The sequence below is a fragment of the Mytilus californianus genome, unplaced genomic scaffold (genome assembly GCF_021869535.1).
Source record: "Mytilus californianus isolate M0D057914Y unplaced genomic scaffold, xbMytCali1.0.p SCAF_7, whole genome shotgun sequence".
In the NCBI taxonomy this organism is placed as follows: Eukaryota; Metazoa; Mollusca; class Bivalvia; order Mytilida; family Mytilidae; genus Mytilus; species Mytilus californianus.
Window position 1 is genome coordinate 38,931,564 of NW_026262723.1, and position 22,734 is coordinate 38,954,297.

Genomic DNA, 22,734 nt, shown 5'->3' on the forward strand with positions numbered 1-22,734 from the left:
CTATGGGGGTATAATTATGTTGAATAATTGAAAAATATTAGTAATTGATCAAGTTAATCTTTGTACACAAAGTTGAAGCAAATTAACACTAGTGATATAAAGGTTCCTACAGAAGCGTATATCGGTCACGCGTTATTTAGTAATTTCGACGTTAACTTGTGTTATTTTATGAGAATTAATGCTTTATAAGATGATAATATTGGACTATTATAAAACGATTATGCCATGCTGCTTTAGTTTTCATTGGGTATTACTTTATAATATTAAAAACAATTTAATTTAACTGTCGATATTATTATAATTGTTACAAAAATCTTTTATTTATTCCTGGTTATCGTCAACTAGACGCTAAAATCTCATCTTTATATTCTTATTAAGAAATATATGTAGTAATGCACAATACATTAACACATTTTAAAAGTTATACATAGTTAAATTAGTAAAAATACGCATAGTTAGGAAGTTACGATTACTACAGAACAGAAAAACTCAAAGATGGACGCAGTGATCGGGAAGCGAAATTTAAAATTATAAAGAATTTAAAAAAATATATACAGAATGTGTTTTCTTCGTTAATAGATTAGTCGTGCAATCTGTGGCCACCACCTGTAAAAATGGCTAGTTTGGTTCCAACATAATGCACTTATTGTGAATGACTTTTTTTATCCTCCCATTCCTTGCCCAACAGAGTACGGGGTATACGGGTAACTGCATGTGTATCTGTCCGTGCGTCCGTCCGTAACAACATTTTTCTCAGCAACTATTCATCACAGCAAAATACTACTCAGTTTCCTACTTCCTGTTTACCCAACTCTTTTTATTTTCGTACATATGGAAGTTTTGATGGCATTTTCTCAGAAACTATTTCCGGCAGAAATCTAATATTAAGTAGCAAGCTTCATGAATTTTTTACCTGTCAGTTCCCTTCCTACTTCTTATCTTCCAACTGAAAAAGTAAAATAACAAAAATTCCGAACTCAAAGGGAAATTCAGAACGGAAAGTCCTTTATAAAATGGTAAAATTAAATGCTCAAACACATCTAACGAATGGAAAACAACTGATGCCACTTTGTTATGTATGGGTTGTACTTATTGTTGAAGGCCGTACGGTGACATATAGTTAATAATTTCTGTGTCATTTGGTCTCTTCTGGAGAGTTGTCTCATTGGCAATCATACCACATCTCCTTATTTTTATATCTACTTTCATCAATACAAATACTAATATATGGAACAAATCTCCGTGATTTTAAAAGCTCTCGCGGCGAACAAAAAACGCACATAACAATTTTAGTCTTCATTCGACTCGTATATGTCGTAGTTAAACAAATAACTGACCAAAAAAAACCACATCAAAACTACAAATTTTAATACGGTTGTGATTGTTTTGAAACGCTATATATGCGGAGCTTCCAGGTGACTTCGTCCTCTGCCCCCTACCAGGACTTTTAACGGCCCTGGACCAACTGGGGGCCTTAGGCAGCCCCCATATCCCTCGCTCTTCAGTTTGCGATTCCACTTCATTAACAAGGTAGCTACGCCCCCGATTAAATTGTTTTTAATATTATAAGTAATACCCAATGAAAACTAAAGCAACATTATAATTAATAATGGCATAATCGTTTTATAAAAGTCCAATATTATCATCTTATAAAGCATTAATTCTCATAGAATAACACAAGTTTACAATTATAATAATATCAACAGTTTAATTAAATTTGTTTAATATTATAAAGTAACACCAAAAGAAAACTAAAGCAACACTATAATTAATAACGACATATTTGTTATATAATATTCCTATATTTTCATCTTTTAAGGCATTAATTATCGTAAAATAACACAAGTTTACATCGAAATCACTAATAACGCTTGACCGATATACGCTTCCGTAGGTACCTCTATCAAAATATATGTGATTAAAATAAGTAATAAAATTGTATGTATTTATACAAATTATAAAATACATTTACACCATGATTACATTGAAAGTATAAGGATACCCTACATTTATCATGATAATCATGATCATCATAAACGTAGTCAAATTTCAGAATAACTACCTCCCCCTTTTTACCCCTGGTAAATTACTGAAATATATCGTTTTGCATTAATCATAAAATCATTGTGAAATTATATTAATTGTATGCTTAACTTCTATTAGTGGTGTCCAAACAATAATATTCTAAGAAAAAAATAAACTAACAGTCATATAAGTTATTTTCCTGCTACATGTATAAGTTTAAATAATTTCATTTCACTATATTTTTTTTTAATTTTGCAAGATTAATAAATTATTGTTTTCCAAATTAAATATATGTATTCAAGGATTTGTATAGTACGACTATACAAATCGTTGATGTATTCTTATTATGAACTATAAAAAAAGTCAAAATGTTCAACAGTGTGTTCAAAATTATACAAACCATTTAAGTTATACTTTCCTGCGATTTTACATAATTAATTTCTAGCTGTTATTTATCTTATCTTAATTAATAAAGTAACATGACATTAATTTTCAATTTAAAATCGGTTAATGTACAAAGGGAAGCAACTTTAGTTGTTCTACATAGGGGCAAAATTGGCAGGTTAATGGTGCAAAATCAGCAGGTGCCGTATCAGCAGGTGAGTGATTTAGACCCGTCTCAGAATTAGAGCATCCTACAGTTACCAAATCAGATAATAAAGAAAATACCTCACCAGTATTAGAGACAATAACATCAACACAGACTCAATCAACTGTTAGTAACAACAGTAAACAGTCAATTTACAAAGGAAATTTTAATTTTTCGAACTTACATCCCGCAATGAGTGGTCTTTTCACAAATGCAACATTCCATGGTGGAAATTTCAATTTTACCTTTAACAATAGGACATCGTCAGATCAACAACCCTCAGATGACAACAAAAAGAACAAAAGTGTGGGGGATATACAATGTATAGTGTACCAAATAAAGTTAAATTCTGCATGCTATTGAGAAATTTAAAATGTATATGTTTGAGTACAGTATCAAAGGAAATTAATAATAATAATAATAATAATATAATAAATTCTTTATTTAAAGAGGGTAAACTCAGTTAGTAACAATAAACTAATCTTACCTGAGGCCCTCACATACAAATTACTTAAGAAATGCTTGAGTATCTTGTTATGTTTGACTATATGAGTAAAAGATATCAGAGAAAAATTTCAAAACCTGTTCCTACTTATAGTAAAATTCATTGAAATGAATTTATCCTATATATTAATTTCAGATGAGACATTTATTTTTGATATTGGACATGTCAGAAGCAATGCAAGATCAAGATCTGAAACCAACAAGATTGATTTCAACTCTGAAGGTATGTCTTTTAAGAACTCTTTAATTACAGTCCTGAACCATTGTTCTCTCACAGTAATTTGAATGCTGGGATTATCTGCACTATTACAATTTACAAACTGAGCTAACCTAATGAATGTAGCAGTATGCTTTTGTCAATGAGTGAAAGGTATTGAAGAAAAACTTCAATATGAATAAAAGAACATATAGGGTATATGTCAATGTGACATCAACCCAATGACAAAATAACAAAAATACATCTACAGGACAACATACAGCCATACAGTCTTCAATAATAGACAGTCTATGCAAAGGGTCAAGCTCTAAATTGTCATAAGACCAGGTTTAACCCACCTTTTTCTTCAGAAAAAAATGCTTGTACCAAGTCAGGAATATGACATGTTTTTCACACATCAGTTAGTTGAAAAAGTTTGATTTTGTCAGTTTTTACTGACTTCCCCTATTTCAATTTAATTTGGAGTTTGGTATATTTTTTTAAATTTTTTTTTGTCCTGATAGGTAAAATTCTACAGAATGACAAAACACTGGGAAGGAAGATGAACCCGTTACTTTTAAAATTATCCACTAACAATAAATGGTAACTTAAATAATGAAATTTTCAAATGTGTATATGTTAATCATTCAAAATACAGATTTTATTTCAAATAATTATTTTTAGCTTCTTGAACATTTTGTTGAGGAATACTTTGACCAGAATCCTATCGGTCAGCTTGGAATGATTGGGACAAGAAACAAACGAGCAGAGAAAATAGCTGAACTTGGAGGTAAGTTATTAACTCCTGTCATTATTCCTAAAGGATAAAAATGAAGATTATCATTTTAACATAGACACATTTTATGTCAAGGCTACAGTAAGTAAGGGAGCGTTATGTTTTTGAGTCTTTGCATATGTCCATCCATTCATCCGTCAGTTTATATAATGATCCATATAAAAAAGAAGATGTGGTATGATTGCCAATGAGAAAACTCTCCACAAGAGACCAAACGACACAGAAATTAACAACTATAGGTCACTGTACGGCCTTCAACAATGAGCAAAGCCCACATCGCACAGTCAGCTATAAAAGGCCCCAAAATGACAACGTAAATCAATTCAAACGAGAAAACTAACGGCCTAATTTATGTACAAAAAATTGAACGAATAACAAATATGTAACACACAATTAAACAAACCAGTCTGTATTTGGTTAAATTTTATTATCAAGTTACATACCCAAAAATTGTGATCAAATCAACATGAAACAGTACACATGTTAATTTTAATGTGAAGTTTATTAAACATATGCTAGATAACGATTTTGACCCAGATTTGGTAGTTCACTGGACATGGAAATGTGATAGTGCAAGCAGGTTAGGGATGTCCTATGGACACATATTCTTGTTAGGTACTGATGTTAAATTACCTGGCTTATTAAAATGTTTTTCTTATAATCCAGGTAACCCCAGAAGACAGGTATCCACCTTACAGTCTTTAGTAAAATCTACGTGTCAGGGAGAACCTTCTTTACAAACTCTTTAGAACTTGCCAGGAATACTTTGAGGTTTGTATGTTATACCTCCACAGTAAGCAACAGATATTCTGTATATTGTCATTTTCTAGAAAATATAAAATACAATAACGAGAAAGTTTTCAAAATTGTCCTGAATATGCATGAAATATTTGCCACTGTGTGTTTAGCTATTAACAATCAATAAATCAAAAATAATACTTCTGGATTTACTTACCTCAAAACTAAAATGGTTGGTATAAAAAAGGTTTTTTTGTAAATTGTGTTTTTTTCTATTTAAACATATTGTAGCTACCCTAGTCCTAGTTGTCTGTTGTTGAGAACAATGTCAATGTATATTACTATGTCAAACACTTCAAATTAGAAAACATCTTTTACAATACAGTCAAAATAATAATCTATTGTGTTTTGGAAACTTGAAAAAAAAAGAATAGAGCACACAAAATAAGCACTGGAAATCATGATTCTCATAAAATTGAATTAGCAGTTGAACAATGCACATGTCTGAATGCCAATGTGAAGTTTTCCATAGTAAAATTAACTGTTTTTACATTTGCATTTATGATCTCAATTTCAGAATTATGCCAGGTCATGCTAGTCGTGAAGTTTTGATAATTTTTGGAAGTTTGACAACATGTGATCCTCGTAATGTTATGGAAACCATTCAGGTAAATGATTCTGTCTTTATATTTTTACCTTTTCTCAATATGTTTTTTAATTTTATTTATAAGACAATATTTTGATTTCATCTAGCTGTAGATTCTTCCCATCACAACATTGTACTCACAAAGTATTATAATACTGATGTCTGTATGACAGTCAGTATGTCAGTAACAATTTTTGGGGCCCAGTTAAGATAATAGCAAAGATCCTACCTGTACAAAATTTTCATAAGAGGAATGTAAATCTTATTTAGTTAAAGATCGGTGTGATTACAAAATTAAGGCATGTTCAGTCAACTCAAATATCAAAGAAAAAATGCAATTAGGAGTGTTTGATATTAAAAGGGTTTAAGTGATAGGCAGAAATATAACAACTTTTGGTGTAACTCGTGCATTTGGAGCTCTGGAACTATTACTTCAAGCTGTAGCTTCCAGTATAATCCTTAATTTAAAAATAGTAGATTTTCTAATCCTAGCCTGTTATATCCTAGATTTGTTTTGTTTTATTGTTGTTGTTTGTCCTCAGAAAGTTTAATTGTAGTTTCTAGAATATATTTCACAATATTCTACCTGTGTAGACATATCTGCTGGGTTTTCCTTTTAGGAATTTCCAATTAATATTACTTTAACTTATCTCTGTTCATTAAATTGATTTGTTACAGACAATGAAAGATACAAATATCAGATGTTCTGTGATTGGTCTTGCTGCAGAAATCAGGGTCTGTAAAAAGCTTTGTATGGATACTAATGGTAGGTGCATTTATTTAAACATTGTCACTGTTTAATATTGCCAAAAAAAAAAAAAGAGAACTAATTTTACTCAGTTAATTAAAGCTAAAACATCAATTGGTCAAAACATGTATATGCAACATTTTTTTTTATAGTTTAAAATTCTGTCTTTATAAATGTATTCCTTTTAAAGAGTAAATATAAAATAGATAAAAGCCAATAAAATAAAAATATTCAGAAGTTACATCTTGACTAATAATTAATTCTTATTGAATTTAAGCATGTTTTATTAAATTACTTACTCGAATACTTTTATTATATATTTTTGCTAAACAAATAATTACTACTGTGGATTCATTTATTTTTATAGGTACCAATTTTTGTTGATTGGGGAAAAATATTATTTTCATGGTGTCGCCAGATTATGTATGTATACATAAAATTTGTACATTGTAGGAAAAATTTTAATTTGTGGATTGCCAATACCCATGAAATCCCCCAAAATTGATATCTGATGAATAATAATAATGAATCCACAGTACTTATATTATAGTAGAATTGATATGATTTTGCATTTTACAGGTCTTTATAATGTTATACTAGATGAAAATCATTTCAAGGACTTACTGCTACAACATATAGATCCTCCACCAGCTACAGTAAGCACTTTTAGATTAGATTATATATCTGCCAGGTTGATGTTGACATTTTATATAATTGATTAGGGCAAAAACAAAAAATATATACTTGTTTTCTCGTCTCCTGGCAGAACGATATAGGAAAGATAAGTAGGTAAAATTATTTTATTTTTAAAAATATTTTACATAGACTATATTAGGAGGTGTTCTTGACTTTAATGATACTAAGCCAAAAATGTCGGAACTTTAACAGTGCTTAAATAAATATACATGTACCTGGACTTTAACAGTGCTTAACTAAAAATGTCTGGACTTAACAGTGCTTAACCAAAAATATCTGTAACAGTCTTTAACCTAAAAAGTCTGAACTTTAACAGTGCTTACAAAAAAAAAACTGGACTTTTACAATGCTTAACCAAAAAAAAATCTGAACTAACAGTCTTTAACCAAAAAAGTCTGAACTTTAACAGTGCTTAACCAAAAAAAAGTCTAAACTTTAACAGTGCTTAACCAGAAAAGTCTGAACTTTAACAGTGCTCAACCAAAAAAGTCTGAACTTTTACAGTGCTTAACCAGAAAAGTCTGAACTTTAACAGTGCTCAACCAAAAAAGTCTGAACTTTAATAGTGCTTAACCAGAAAAGTCTGAATTTTTAACAGTGCTCAACCAAATATTCCTGCACTTTAACAGTGCTTAACCAAAAATATCTTGACTTGAACAGTGCTTAACCAAAAATATCTGGACTTTAACAGTGCATAACCAAAAATGTCTGGACTTAACAGTGCTTAACCAAATATGCCTGGACTTTAACAGTGCTTAACCAAAAATGTCTGGACTTAACAGTGCTTAACCAAATATGCCTGGACTTTAACAGTGCTTAACCAAAAATGTCTGGACTTAACAGTGCTTAACCAAATATGCCTGGACTTTAACAGTGCATAACCAAAAATGTCTGGACTTAACAGTGCTTAACCAAATATGCCTGGACTTTAACAGTGCTTAACCAAAAATGCCTGGACTTTAACAGTGCTTAACCAAAAAAAACTAGACTTTAATTGTGCTTCACCAATAATATCTGGAATTAACAGTGCTTAACCAAATTTTCCTGGACTTTAACATTGCTCAACCAAAAATGTCCAAACAATGTGTAAGGGTATTATAGAGGCAGGATACACGACTATAAATAGTCGATATATGCTTGTTTGTTTCCTTTTTGTCAGTGAATTTTAATATAACTCTTTTTTAAACTATGTTAAATTCTGTATACCCTTCAAACAAATAGAAATTGGTACTTTTATATGAATGTAAATGTCATAGGATTTCAGTAAAAGATTGACAAGCTTATTTCAGTGCTTCTTAAAATGTTAAAATTTATAATGAAACCAATTTTGTATATACAGTCAACTCCACTTAATTGCATACCGCTTAATAGCATAATTCGGTTAATTGCATAATTTTCTCCTGCACAAAACCATTTCCCATTCATCTAATGTTAAATTTGTCCGGTTATAGGCATAGCTCTACAAGTGGCCTTTCGGTTAATTGCATAGAAAATAATCCCCAGCTAGATATGCTTAGTTAAAACTTACAATATTTTTTACCGGAAACGGCAATTTGGTGAGTATATTTTTCTTGAATGCATCTTTATTTTCGTTATTATTTCATATTCACTTTTGTGTTATTTAAATAAAGTTTTAAAACAGTTTCTTTCGTGTTTATATGATGGAATTTGATTATAAAATAAGCCTCGATGTGTACACAGGTAAAGTTTCCCATGTTCTATTGTAAGCCTCGAGGTCATAAAAATGTCAAACAGGTAATTGTTGTAAAAACACAACCATTCTATCTCAAAAGGTATTAATTATTGATTGGATTTTCAAACATTGACCATAGATAACATTTGGGGTGAATTTAAAAACAATAACGCCTGCTAATTATCGATCATTATCCAATGTGTACTCTCGTAATTCGGCTTGGGGTGATCTGCATTTACTTTAAATATTACAGGGCATTTATATATGGTTGAAGAATTTAATACATCAATCATTTATTTTTAGTATTTTTTTAAAAGTGTTCAGCAAATAACCCGTACAGGGCCCCATTACCTGTTCACTGCTTTGCATATACGAAACTAACGAGGTTAAAGAAACAGTGTTACATCACTGTGCAAGCGGTAAATACTGCATATCAAAGGCAGTTCAGTACACATTTATTTTTAAAAATGATTATAAACTGTGTAGTGTTGTTAAACAGTTTATTTTAATCAAAGCGTAACAATGTAAAATTGAGACATTGTACATACGGGTCATAGAATTTTCGTATCCCAGGTAAAGGAAACGTCGGAACGCTTATAAACTAAAACAAAATGTGTTTATAAACTTTATTGAAAGAATACAAAATACAATAACATGTATGATACTAGATATATAACTTTTATTAGAATAAATCAACATTCAATATGTTGTAAATTGATTATGGATGTTCATCTTTCTTCAGGGATTTCTTTTACTGTTGATGTTATTTGACTCCGTAATTTGGCATTTCGGATATAAGCATACTTCGCTTAATTGCATAATTTTGTCTGACAAATAGGCTATACAAATAACCGGAATCGACTGTATGTATTTAACTATTAAATTCCAACATGAATGAATCAATAAAGATATATATTGTAATTTTTACAGGCATATACAGAGGCATCTTTAATAAGAATGGGTGAGTTTGATCAGAAGTAAACTGAGTTCAAAAAAAGTTCAGCAACACATATTTTAAATCTATATTTCAAAATAGAGTATGCTTTAAACATAACAATTTATGGAATGTTGTTACAACAAAAATAAACCACAAGGTGCAATTTTCCCTTTGACAAAAAAAAATAATCAAAATTTATTTCTGTAACTTTGGAAATTTATTATTTAAAGTGTTATGAATAAAATATATGTTGCTAAACTTTTTTGACTGAGTATTTATACAGGATTTTTGTAAATACTTGACATACAGACAGTTTTATATTTTTACAATGAAGTTGAAAAATACAAATTAACACAGAAGAGTACCGAAAGATTACAATCTAACTGTGACAAAATTTTAATCTAAATGTATGTATAATAAAAGTAAATGCAATACTTCTGCTTGACATTGTTATTAGAAACATTTGTTTTAAGTAATTTATAGCTATTAATTTAATTTCCAAACTTTATATATACTTTTTATATGCCGTCAAAATTTTGACGGGACATATTATGGTATACAAATGTCGTCTGTCTGTCCGGCGTAAAAATGTCACACCGTAACTTGAGAACTATTTATTCAAATTTCATGAAACTTAATATAGTTGTTTCTTATGATGGTCAAACGATCTGTATACTTTTTGATGAAAATAAGATTAAAACTTTTTGAGTTACGGGACTTAGTAACTAAAACAGGTGTGTGTTTTTTTCACATGTCGCGCTGTTTCTCAAAAACAATCTATGATTATTGCTTAAAACTTTACATACTTCTTAGTTATATTAATCTTAAGATCTGTATTCTTTTTGGTGATGATTCAAAATTTTATTTTTGAGTTATTGAGTATTTTGTAAAAAAAGGGGGAGGGGTTTTTCACATGTCGCGCCGTATCTCAAAAACGATTTATGATTATTGCTTAAAATTTAACACACTTCTTAGTTATATTAATCTCAAGATCTGTATAATTTTTGGTTTTGATTCAAAATTTTATTTTAGAGATATTGATTTTTTTTTTTTTTAAAGGGGGGTTTTCACATGTCGCGCCGTATCTCATAAACGAATTATGATTATTGCCTAAAATTTTACACACTTCATAGTTATATTAATCTCTAGATCTATATACTTTTTGGTTTTGATTCAAAATTTTGTTTTAGAGATATTGAGTTTTTTGTAAAAAAAGGGGGGTTTTCGCATGTCGAGCTGTATGTCAGAAACTATTTATGATTATTGCATAAAAATTCACACACAAGGCGATGGGTGTATCATGCACTCATGGCGCAGCTGTTTATTAAATGTACTGATTTATGCTTAGGTTTACTGCTGAGTCTGCAAAATGGGTTGTAAAAATACTTTCAATTTGTAAATTGTTGGCTGCAAAGTAAGGTTGCAAAAATACTTTCTAAGTAGAGTCTTCAAAATTTGATGCAAAAATACTTTCACATTCAAAGTGATCCTTTTTATTTATTTATTATAGTAATTATACGACCGGAAAAACATTTTGCGGTCGTATATTGGTATGACGTTGGCGTCGTCGTCATTGTCCGAAGACACATTGGTTTTCGCACTCTAACTTTAGTTTAAGTGAATGGATCTCTATGAAATTTTACCATAAGGTTCAATACCACAAAAGGAAGGTTGGGATTGATTTTGGGTGTTATGGTACCAACAGTTAAGGAAAAAGGGGCCAAAAATAAGCATTTTTGTAACTTCAAGACATAACTTGTGTGTTAGTGTATGGATCTCTCTGACATTGTACCACAAGGTTCTATATCACAAAGGGAATGCTGGGATTGATTTTGGGGGTAATTGCCTCAAAATTTTAGGAATTAGGGGCAAAAAACAAGCATTTTTCTAGTTTCATGACAATAACTTGTGTGTAAGTGTATGGATCGTTCTGAAATTGTACTACAAGGTTCCATATCACAAAGGGAAAGCTGGAATTGAGTTTGGGGGTAATTGCCCAAAACGTTTAGGAATAAGGGGCCAAAAATAAGCATTTTTGTAGTTTCCAGACAATAACTTGTGTTTAAGTGTATGGATCTCTCTGAAATTGTACTGGTCCGAGTACACAGTTATCGTCCTTTGATTTTCGTTGTCCACAAATGTAGTCCCTAGTGTGGACAGTGTGTTACTTGCCATTTTTTTTTATACCCCTTCCAAATTTATTTCTCCATGTTTTATGACTCAAATAGCAAGTAGGGGGGTGAAATGACACTGTAAAAAAATTTGGGTCATGAATTTTAAAGTAAAGTAGTGATTTGGTCCAGCTGAAAAATGTTAAAAATTAGCACTTCGGAAGCTGTCAAAAGATTTGAAGACCCCCTTAACATAAAATTGTCCATATTTTGAGTTAGAGCCGATGAAGTTTTCTATAATTTTGATATAATTTGTCCCAAAAGTAGTACAACACACTGTAAAAATATTATTGAGAAAGCGCAGGTGGGATTTTTTTAATTTTCATTTATTGTCTAAAAGAAATGCACTACGAAATAACTGTGTACTCGGACCTAAGAGGTGAAATCAGGAAATATAGAATCTGTACTTTGGCAACTTCCTTGAATGATTTGATGGTGTCAATTTGTCAAATAGCATAAAACTAAAGGATTTAAACTTTTATTTGATAGAATTTCTGCAAAAATGACCAATTTGGGCATATTATGGTCAAAATAAGCATTTCATAGCTTTTTCAATTTTGATGCATAAGTGGCATTCTGGCTTTCTATCTGACAGGTTTTTATGTGTCAATATTTGTGTTTCTATGCTTCAATCCAGTTGTATTACTCATTTGTGAACTCTGAATCTACAGAAAAGAAGATTATCTCAGACAATATGTACAAAATGTGTTGTATATATGACCCTCGTCTAACGCCCTGTTTGGATCAAGTTAAATGTGAGGAGCTTGGAACATAAAAGTTGAAGTCCATAATAAAGACCTCACTAAATTTGTATAAAAAGCACTTAACAATGTCTTTTGTACCTGTTTCATGTCACATAATATCTTTCTTTTCTTCTGTAGGATAGCAAGTGGTTCAAATATAAGCTTGTTGCGACTAAAATTGCATGCATGTTTTTCACTAAAAAGTGAAAAATCTTTGTATCAGACCATACTGTCAGCAAAAAAAGTTGAATGCAAGAGTCTTTTTGTGCTCAGATTTATTGTATCATGTCACCTGAGTATAGAAATGATAGAAAAGACACACATTTTTATTTCCTATAGCTTCAATATGCATTTTTAAATGTAAATATGTGCTACGGCCTAAATTGACCCTAAATTATTTTCAGTCTTACTTGGCCTAAGACCCTTTTAAACTAATATGATATGTTATTTGTGAGTTTTCTTTCCATTTAAAGTACATTAAATATATATGTAAGGATTATTTATAACCAAAAAGCTTTACAAATTTAAAATTGCTGGAAAATATTACATCTTCATGTAAGGCCCCCCTTCATTGGAAAACCTCCATTTTTAGGCACAGGCTCATATAAATTTGACTTTTTAATAATTACGATAAGTCTGATAAATCAAATGAGTACTCAATTGCTTTTAATACATAATATTTTATATATTAAGGCATTTCAAAAGTATTTTTTTGCAATATTTAAATTTTTTAAGCCCCAAATGTTGATAGTTGAAATTTTTCAATTTTAACGTCTACATTTAACACGCAAAGTTGAATATAGAATTAGTCATATTGTCTATGATATATATCTTATTGCCATGAAACTTTGTAGGCAGTCTTATAATTTATTAAGCTTTGGTCATACCAAGTTTCAGTAAGATTGGTCAACTTTTTCTACCCTATTAGGTCCGAGTACACAGTTATCGTCCTTTGATTTTCGTTGTCCACAAATGTAGTCCCTAGTGTGGACAGTGTGTTACTTGCCATTTTTTTTTATACCCCTTCCAAATTTATTTCTCCATGTTTTATGACTCAAATAGCAAGTAGGGGGGTGAAATGACACTGTAAAAAAATTTGGGTCATGAATTTTAAAGTAAAGTAGTGATTTGGTCCAGCTGAAAAATGTTAAAAATTAGCACTTCGGAAGCTGTCAAAAGATTTGAAGACCCCCTTAACATAAAATTGTCCATATTTTGAGTTAGAGCCGATGAAGTTTTCTATAATTTTGATATAATTTGTCCCAAAAGTAGTACAACACACTGTAAAAATATTATTGAGAAAGCGCAGGTGGGATTTTTTTAATTTTCATTTATTGTCTAAAAGAAATGCACTACGAAATAACTGTGTACTCGGACCTACTGGATGGTACCATACCACAAAGGGAAGGCTGGGATTGAGTTTGGGGGTATTTGCCCGATTGCCCAAAAAGTTTAGGAATAAGGGGCCAAAAAGGGACAAAAAATAAGCATTTTTCTAGTTTCCAGACAATAACTTGTGTTCAAGTATATGGATCTCTCTGAAATTGTACTGCAAGGTATCATACCACAAAGGGAAGGCTGGGATGGATTTTGGGGGTAATTGCCTCAAAATTTTAGGAATTAGGGGGCAAAAAGGGGCAAAAAACAAGCATTTTTCTAGTTTCAGGACAATAACTTGTGTGTTAGTGTATGGATCTTTATGAAATTGTACTACAAGGTTCCATGTCACAAAGGGAAAGCTGGGTTTGAGTTTGGGGGTAATTGCCCTAAATGTTTAGAAATTTGGGACCAAAAAGGGGCCAAAAACAAGCATTTTTGTAGTGTCCAGACAATAACTTGTGTTTAAGTGTATGGATCTCTCTGAAATTGTACTGCAAGGTACCATACCACAAAGGGAAGGCTGGGATTGAGTTTGGGGGTGATGAATCATAAGGGGGTCCAAAAAATTGGGGGGGGGGATTTTTTTTCCTTTTTTTTTCTTTAAAATTTTCCATTTTAAATTGGTTATTTCTGATTTATATATAAAAGCAAATAATAATGATATGGTTTGAATAGGTAAATTAAAATTTTTTCAGTTTTTAGACCACATTCATTCTGTGTCAGAAACCTATGCTGTGTCAAATATTTAACCACAATCCAAATTCAGTGCTGTATCAAGCTTGAATGTTGTGTCCATACTTGCCCCAACTGTTCGGTGTTCGACCTCTGCGGTCGTATCAAGCTGCGCCCAGCAGAGCATTTTATTTAAATATCTATCGGTGTAGGATTTAAAATCACTGAGTCAGATCCTTTTTATACGACCGCAAAAATTAAAAATTTTTTGGTCGTATATTGGTATGACGTTGTCGTCGTCGTCGTCGTCGTCCGAAGACACATTGGTTTTCGCACTCTAACTTTAGTTTAAGTTAATGGATCTCCATGAAATTTTACCATAAGGTTCAATACCACGAAAGGAAGGTTGGGATTGATTTTGGGGGTTATGGTACCAACAGTTAAGGAATTAGGGGCCAAAAAGGGGCAAAAAATAAGCATTTTTGTAACTTCCAGACAATAACTTGTGTGTAAGTGTATGGATCTCTCTGACATTGTACCACAAGGTTCCATATCACATAGGGAAGGCTGTAATTAATTTTGGGGGTAATTGCCTCAAAATTTTAGGAATTAGGGGCCAAAAAAGGGGCAAAAAACAAGCATATTTCTAGTTTCATGACAATTACTTGTGTGTAAGTGTTTGGATATTTCTTAAATTGTACTACAAGGTTCCATATCACAAAGGGAAAGCTGGAATTGAGTTTGGGGGTAATTGCCCGAAACGTTTAGGAATTGGGGGCCAAAAAGGGGCCAAAAATAAGCATTTTTCTAGTTTCCAGACAATAACTTGTGTTCAATTGTATGGATCTCTCTGAAATTGTACTGCAAGATACCATACCACAAAGGGAAGGCTGGGATTGAGTTTGGGGGTGATGAATCATAAGGGGGTTCAAAAAATTTGGGGGGGGGGGGGGGGGGGGTTTTCTTTTTTTTTCTTTTTTTCCTTTTTTTTTTCTTTTAAAATTTTCCATTTTAAGTTGGTTATTTCTGATTTATATTTAAAAGCAAATAATAATGATATGGTAGGAAATACACACCAAATTATTATACAATAAGTATTGTGCAATAGCAAGACATTTTCAATTGCACAGTATTGCACAATAGCAAGAAATCTTCAATTGCACAGTATTGCGCAATAGCAAGAAATCTTCAATTGCACAGTATTGCGCAATAGCAAGAAATATCCAATAGCACAATATTGCGCAATAGCAAGAAATTGTTAATTGTACAGTATTGCGCAATAGCAAGAAATATTCAATTGCACAGTATTGTGCAAAAGAATATACTTTGTATAAATTGCTTATTTGTTGATCAATTTCAATGGGGTTTTATTCTTGAATTCTTGGGGTTCTTTAATATGCTGAATCTAACCATGTATTAAGTTTTTGGATTTTGGGCCCTGTTTTTAAATTGGTCCACATTGAGGTCCAAAGGGTCCAAAATTTAACTTTGTTTGATTTCATCAAAAATTGAATTATTGGGGTTCTGTGATATGCCGAATCTAACCGTGTATTTAGATTCTTAATTTTTGGTTCCGTTTTCAAATTGGTCTACATAAAGGTCCAAAGGGTCCAAAATTAAACTTAGTTTGATTTCAACAAAAATTGAATATATGGGGTTCTTTGATATGCTGAATCTAACCATGTATTTAGATTTTTGATTATGGGCCCAGTTTTCAAGTTGGTCCAAATCGGGGTCCAAAATTAAACTTTATTTGATTTCAACAAAAATTGAATATATGGGGTTCTTTGATATGCTGAATCTAACCATGTATTTAGATTTTTGATTATGGGCCCAGTTTTCAAGTTGGTCCAAATCGGGGTCCAAAATTTAACTTTGTTTGATTTCAACAAAAATTGAATATATGGGGTTCTTTGATATGCTAGATCTAAACATGTATTTAGATTTTAAATTTTTGGCCCAGTTTTCAAGTTGGTCCAAATTGGGGTCCAAAATTAAACTTTGTTTGATTTCAACAAAAATTGAATTCTTGGGGTTCTTTGATATGCTGAATCTAAACATGTGTTTAGATTTTTGATTATGGGCCCAGTTTTCCAGTTTGTCCAAGTTGGGGTCCAAAATTAAACTTTGTTTGATTTCAACAAAAATTGAATTATTGGGGTTCTTTGATATGCCGAATCTAACCGTGTATTTAGATTCTTAATTTTTGGTTCCGTTTTCAAATTGGTCTACATAAAGGTCCAAAGGGTCCAAAATTAAACTTAGTTTGATTTTAACAAAAATTGAATTTTTAGGGTTCTTTGATATGCTGAATCTAAACATGTGTTTAGATTTTTGATTATGGGCCCAGTTTTCAAGTTGGTCCAAATCGGGGTCCAAAATTAAACTTTGTTTGATTTCAACAAAAATTGAATATATGGGGTTCTTTGATATGCTGAATCTAACCATGTATTTAGATTTTTGATTTTTGGGCCCCGTTATCAACTTTGTCCACATTGAGATCAAAAGGGTCCAAAATTAAAATTTGTTTGATTTCATCAAAATTTGAATTCTTGGGGTTCTTTGATATGCCGAATCTAACCGTGTATTTAGATTCTTAATTTTTGGTTCCGTTTTCAAATTGGTCTACATAAAGGTCCAAAGGGTCCAAAATTAAACTTAGTTTGATTTTAACAAAAATTGAATTTTTAGGGTTCTTTGATATGCTGAATCTAAACATGTGTTTAGATTTTTGATTATGGGCCCAGTTTTCAAGTTGGTCCAAATCGGGGTCCAAAATTAAACTTTGTTTGATTTCAACAAAAATTGAATATATGGGGTTCTTTGATATGCTGAATCTAACCATGTATTTAGATTTTTGATTTTTGGGCCCCGTTATCAACTTTGTCCACATTGAGATCAAAAGGGTCCAAAATTAAAATTTGTTTGATTTCATCAAAAATTGAATTCTTGGGGTTCTTTGATATGCTGAATCTAACCATGTATTTAGATTTTGGATATTGGACCATAATAGGTGAATGTCCAATTTAAAATTTTTAAGTTCTTAGACCACATTCATTCTGTGTCAGAAACCTATGCTGTGTCAAATATTTAATCACAATCCAAATTCAGAGCTGTATCAAGCTTGAATGTTGTGTCCATACTTGCCCCAACTGTTCAGGGTTCGACCTCTGCGGTCGTATCAAGCTGCGCCCTGCGGAGCATTTTATCTTATAGGTTTTCCTCACCATCTGTTAGGAAGATCTAAAGACAAAGAAGAAATGCCTTCTATGTGTATGTGGTGAGTAAAAGATTATTGAGGAATGAGTTGTATACGTCAATGCCTTACTTCAATTCATTTATTTCTCATGATTAAGAGATGCATTTCTGAAAAAGGCCAAAGAAAAACCTATGAAAAAACAAAATTTTGGAAGAGAATATACAAAATAGGACACTTATACATAATGCTTATTACCACAAAACTTAGATCAAGTTCGAAATTTGGGTGGCGTCACTTTTAACGCTCTTGAGTTATGCTCCTTTATAAAGTTATATGCAAGTAGGGGCATCATCTGTGTCCCATGGACACATTTTCCATCTATTTTTTGTCTAAATGATTTCTATAGATTGAGATGTATAAATGTATATTTTAATTATACTGTATTTTGATGGGGTTGATATGTGGTTTTATTGACTTTTGAAATAATGATATTCACTGAGGCCAATGGCTGAAATGAATATCAAATCTTCAAAAGTCAATAAAATAACATATAAATCAAAACAAATGACAATTGTTGTTTATTTCTATATTCCGAGAGAACAAAATGGTATTTTATAACAATTATTTAATAAGATTTTTAGACCAATTGTTTATTTATATATATTCTATTAACCATTAAAGCAGTTACACTAATGAAGGATTTTGATGGATTTGTTATTTTTTCATACAATTTTTCTTTCTTTCTTTCAGCCATTTAGACAGTAAAACTAATGAAGGATTTGGAAGGAGTGGTTACTTTTGACCACAGTGTAAAAGTAAATATTGTGAACTGCCTGTGGAATGCAAAGCATGTGGTATGTTTTCTTCTTGCTTCTGACTTACACAGTTAATGTTGTCTATAACTTTTTTTTTAAAAATTAATAACAAAAAATCACTCTTTAATTTGAAACAGTGTGTCACTTACACCTCAAATAGTGAAAAGCAGCTTTGATTTTAGCTGAGTAAGTAAATTTTGATTTTTTATAACAGCATTTAAACCCCCAAAGAATATTTTGTAAGATAATTGTTTTATTAGATTATTCAAAGCTTATTTGGTTTGTCTAATTTTTGAGGAATCTAAACATGCTTAAAGGTGAAAGGAGTAGGGGCATTAAGGCCCGGTTTTGGCCCAAGAAAATAAAATGTTTGACAACTACACCAAATTGGCACATTATGTTAGGAAATGCATAGAGTCAAGAAATATAAATGAAAACATAAGATTTTTTATCTGATGACGTCACAATTACGTCATGATATGTATCGTTTTCATGAAAATGACGAAAAATACAGAATTTATGCAGCTTTCCATCGTTATTGCCATTGTGGAAACATCATGCGCAACTAAGAAACAACAAAATAATTTAAGAGAAGCTTTTTTATAACTATTGACATAATCTCACCAAATATAAAGTTGTTTCTTGGATGCGCACATACTTTGCCAATCTAAAATATACTTAAAATTTGATGAAAAACAAGGAAAATCAAGAAATTTTACAAAATATAAGAATTTCGTCATGGTTTGTTTCCATGGTTACTCGATCAATGTCAAATTTGTTTTAATTTTCTGAATACCTCGTACCTTAGTCTAGTTAGGACAAATTTAAGAATATGTAGGATAACTTTTAAATTTGCAGTAATATTTGGGCCAAATAAGGGCCTTATTGCCCCCACTCCTTTAAAGTTCTACTATAAAAATCCCAAAATTGATAAAAAGAAAATATTTCAGCTATTGCGGACGAAATTTTGATAATTTGTTAACTCAGTTCATTAAAAAAGTTTACTCAAAAGTAGTGTATACTTGAAGAGGATATATTTTTTATCAATTTTGCTTATTTCTGGATTAACCTTGGTATCAGCTCCCCACCTAGCCAGATCATACCATCATTTGTTCCCATTAGAACCTTTTAAAGAAATAACGTCAGACATGAACACAGAGTATGGAAATATGTAAGTACATTATAGATTGAAGTTCATTACAAGTATCTTGTTTCATAAAGATAAGATAATTTAGTCTTGATCCATAAAGGAAAAAATAGTATTCCTGTATTGATCTCATTATAATAACTGTAAAATTAGCTTTTTTTTTGTTTGAAATGAACAAACAAGAAAGTCAATAAAATGAGTTTTACATAAGGGCTATTACATTAAAATGTATGTGGGAGGGTAGGAAGGGAAGTTTAATTATTGAATGTGGGTCATGGGTATCTTTTCAGTATGCGTCTATTACCATTATGCAAAATTATCTGAAAAATGGTTCTTGGTTGTAGGGATATTTTGAAAGTCCCTTCCTACCCTCCCACATACATTTTAATGGAATAGCCCTAAATAACAAGACTTACTCAGTTTTTTAATTTTGTAGAATGCTTTTCTCGTTTAGAGTCGACTTCAAGAAGCAAACCGTAAGTAGATAATTTTTATTACCCAATTGATTCATTATGTTTATATTAATTAGTATTCTTAAATATGTGTTCTAACATTACCGGTAATTACTTTGTTATACATAGGGAGCAACCATTTAACCTTGAGGGTGATGGGAGTATGGTTTTATTTTTTTCGTACCTCATGCATCAAATCATTTATTTGTTTTGCAAGGTGCGCTAAAAATTTTAGAACTTAACATTAAATTTAATGGCATATACTCTCAATCAGAATTATCTTTTTCATTCTCCCTGATCCAAATTTTTTTTCTTCAAAGTTTGGAATCAGAATTATTTTTAGGAACCCCCCCCCCCCTTCTTAAAGTTAAATGGTTTTTCCTCTATGAACTTTAAATATTTTGTTATAAAGAGAATTTTCTGAATGTGCAATTAAAATGACAACACATTGTTGAACTGTACAATTTTATATAGAATGTAAAAACATTTTGTGAGCACAACTGAATTTAGCAAAAAAAGATTGAAAACCTCTCACAAATACCAATAATTCATATTACATTTGACGTATGATTTAATATTTTGTTATAAATTCTTGTAGGTATACATGTGTGAAAAATGTCAACAAATTTATTGTGTGGACTATGACTTATTTATTCATGAGACACTTCATTCATGTCCAGGATGTGCTAGTTCAAGGGCCACTCAACAAATGTCAAAGATCATTTAATATTTGACAGAAAAAACACTAGGCAGTAAAATGCCAACTTCACTCGAACATTTGCAACTGGACGTTAAGAAAGCAACATTCAATCATGCTAACTCTATGGGCATTAAATGACTTGAAGAATCATAATCTATGTAATTTGGTCAAACTTGCGAAGATGACGTATAAAGCAGAAGAGTAAACACTCCATTTTCCACCTTCTTGAGGATTATTATGCAGGACTGATAATTTTTACAATTTGACTTAAAAAGAGTGTTCTGTTATTATTAATTGTTAAAGAACTGGTTGGCCTTGACATCCCAGTATTCTGTTGGAGTTTAAAGATCAATGCATGTCATCAGTCTGTGTTACTGTAGACATTTTACTACTACAACAAACTTCTATATGATATTTATTTTTTTTTAAATTCAAAATGTATGAAAAAATTTACACAGAATACAAGTTCAGAATATTTGCACTGCAGACTATTATAATGCACATGTCTGCAAGATCCTGGATCTGTATTGCACAATCTTAATTTAATAAAGTTACTTTGTTGAATTTGCATGATCTGATAAAATACAAAAATGTTTTATATGAAGGAACTTATGCCTCAGTTACGAAAATTTTATTGTTGAAAAATAAATTGTTATATTTGTACCAAGTTTTAGTCTCAATTCATGTATTCTCTGGTACGTACAATTGTAACAGCTATACTAGTGATATATGGGTAGTGTGAACAGGAGTGTCACATTTGAGTTTGAATGGGTACCACTATAATTTGCCATTAGAAGGAACATTTCCATGTCTTTTCAATAAGTTCTGATGCAAAAGAGAAGAATACAAAAATAATTGAGTAGAATGTGAAATAAATTTTGGCAAAAAATTTCAAATTATTAATGTCAAGAGTGTGACATTGTTTTAAAGACACTTTTTAAAATTATATAATGTCAAAGTACATTGTTTATTAGTTATCTTATGTACATAACATTAATTCATATGCATTTTACTTTATTTGCATACAAAATGGTATAACTGTAAATTGTTTTAATTAGAAATTTGAGACATTTTACTGATATAAATTTAAAAACTGCTCTAAAAAGTTACATCAGAGTATTTAGCTGGAAATTGTTACATTTAGTTAGACATAGTAGTTCTCCAGTTACTTTGTCTTTTTTTTCTTGTCAAATTCTGCATTATTTAAAGTTTTTCGTTAAAATAGCAATGCATGTGCAATTGTCACACTCTTGAAATTCATTGGTAAAGAATGCATAGGAATGGTGATAAATTGCTTATCTTGTAGGTCAAAATTCATATTGATGCTGAATAACCTTTCTGATAAAACCAGGCTAAAGAAAACCATCTTGATATGTATTTTCTTACTTCTTTATATGTTAACTGTACTTATGTTCAATCACATGACTTTGTATTCATTATTGACAATTGCAGGCTATTGTCATATCATATGATAGTTTGTGTGGAAATAATCTTCAAATATGAAGTTTTACTAGCTACCAGTGTAATAATCTATGAGGAATAATTGAAACCCAAGTTCAATTTGTTAACAAGTAGAGAAAAGTTGGATTTTTTTGTTTCCTTTCACATCAGCATCAGGAGTGTGACAATCACATTATTTTAATACACCTACCCATACTATGACAAAAGCATGTTTAATATTAATATTAAAATGCTGTAAGAGCTGATAGTTCTGAGCCTAGTTATATTGTCTTATCATTTAAAGCATAGGCTATAGTTATATGTGTTTTTGTTTTGCTTAACACCAATATTAAATATTTGTGTGCAGTTAGATTTTAACTATACAAAAATATCAAATATGTAATTTTTCAAATACAAATTGTATTTTTCATATCTATAATCAAACAC

General features: G+C 30.9%; 1 pseudogene; it reads left to right on the forward strand.

Annotated features, from left to right (window-relative positions):
- Positions 1-3,205: 3,205 nt before the first annotated feature.
- On the forward strand, positions 3,206-21,510 carry LOC127707995 (general transcription factor IIH subunit 2-like; annotated as a pseudogene).
- Positions 21,511-22,734: the final 1,224 nt, after the last annotated feature.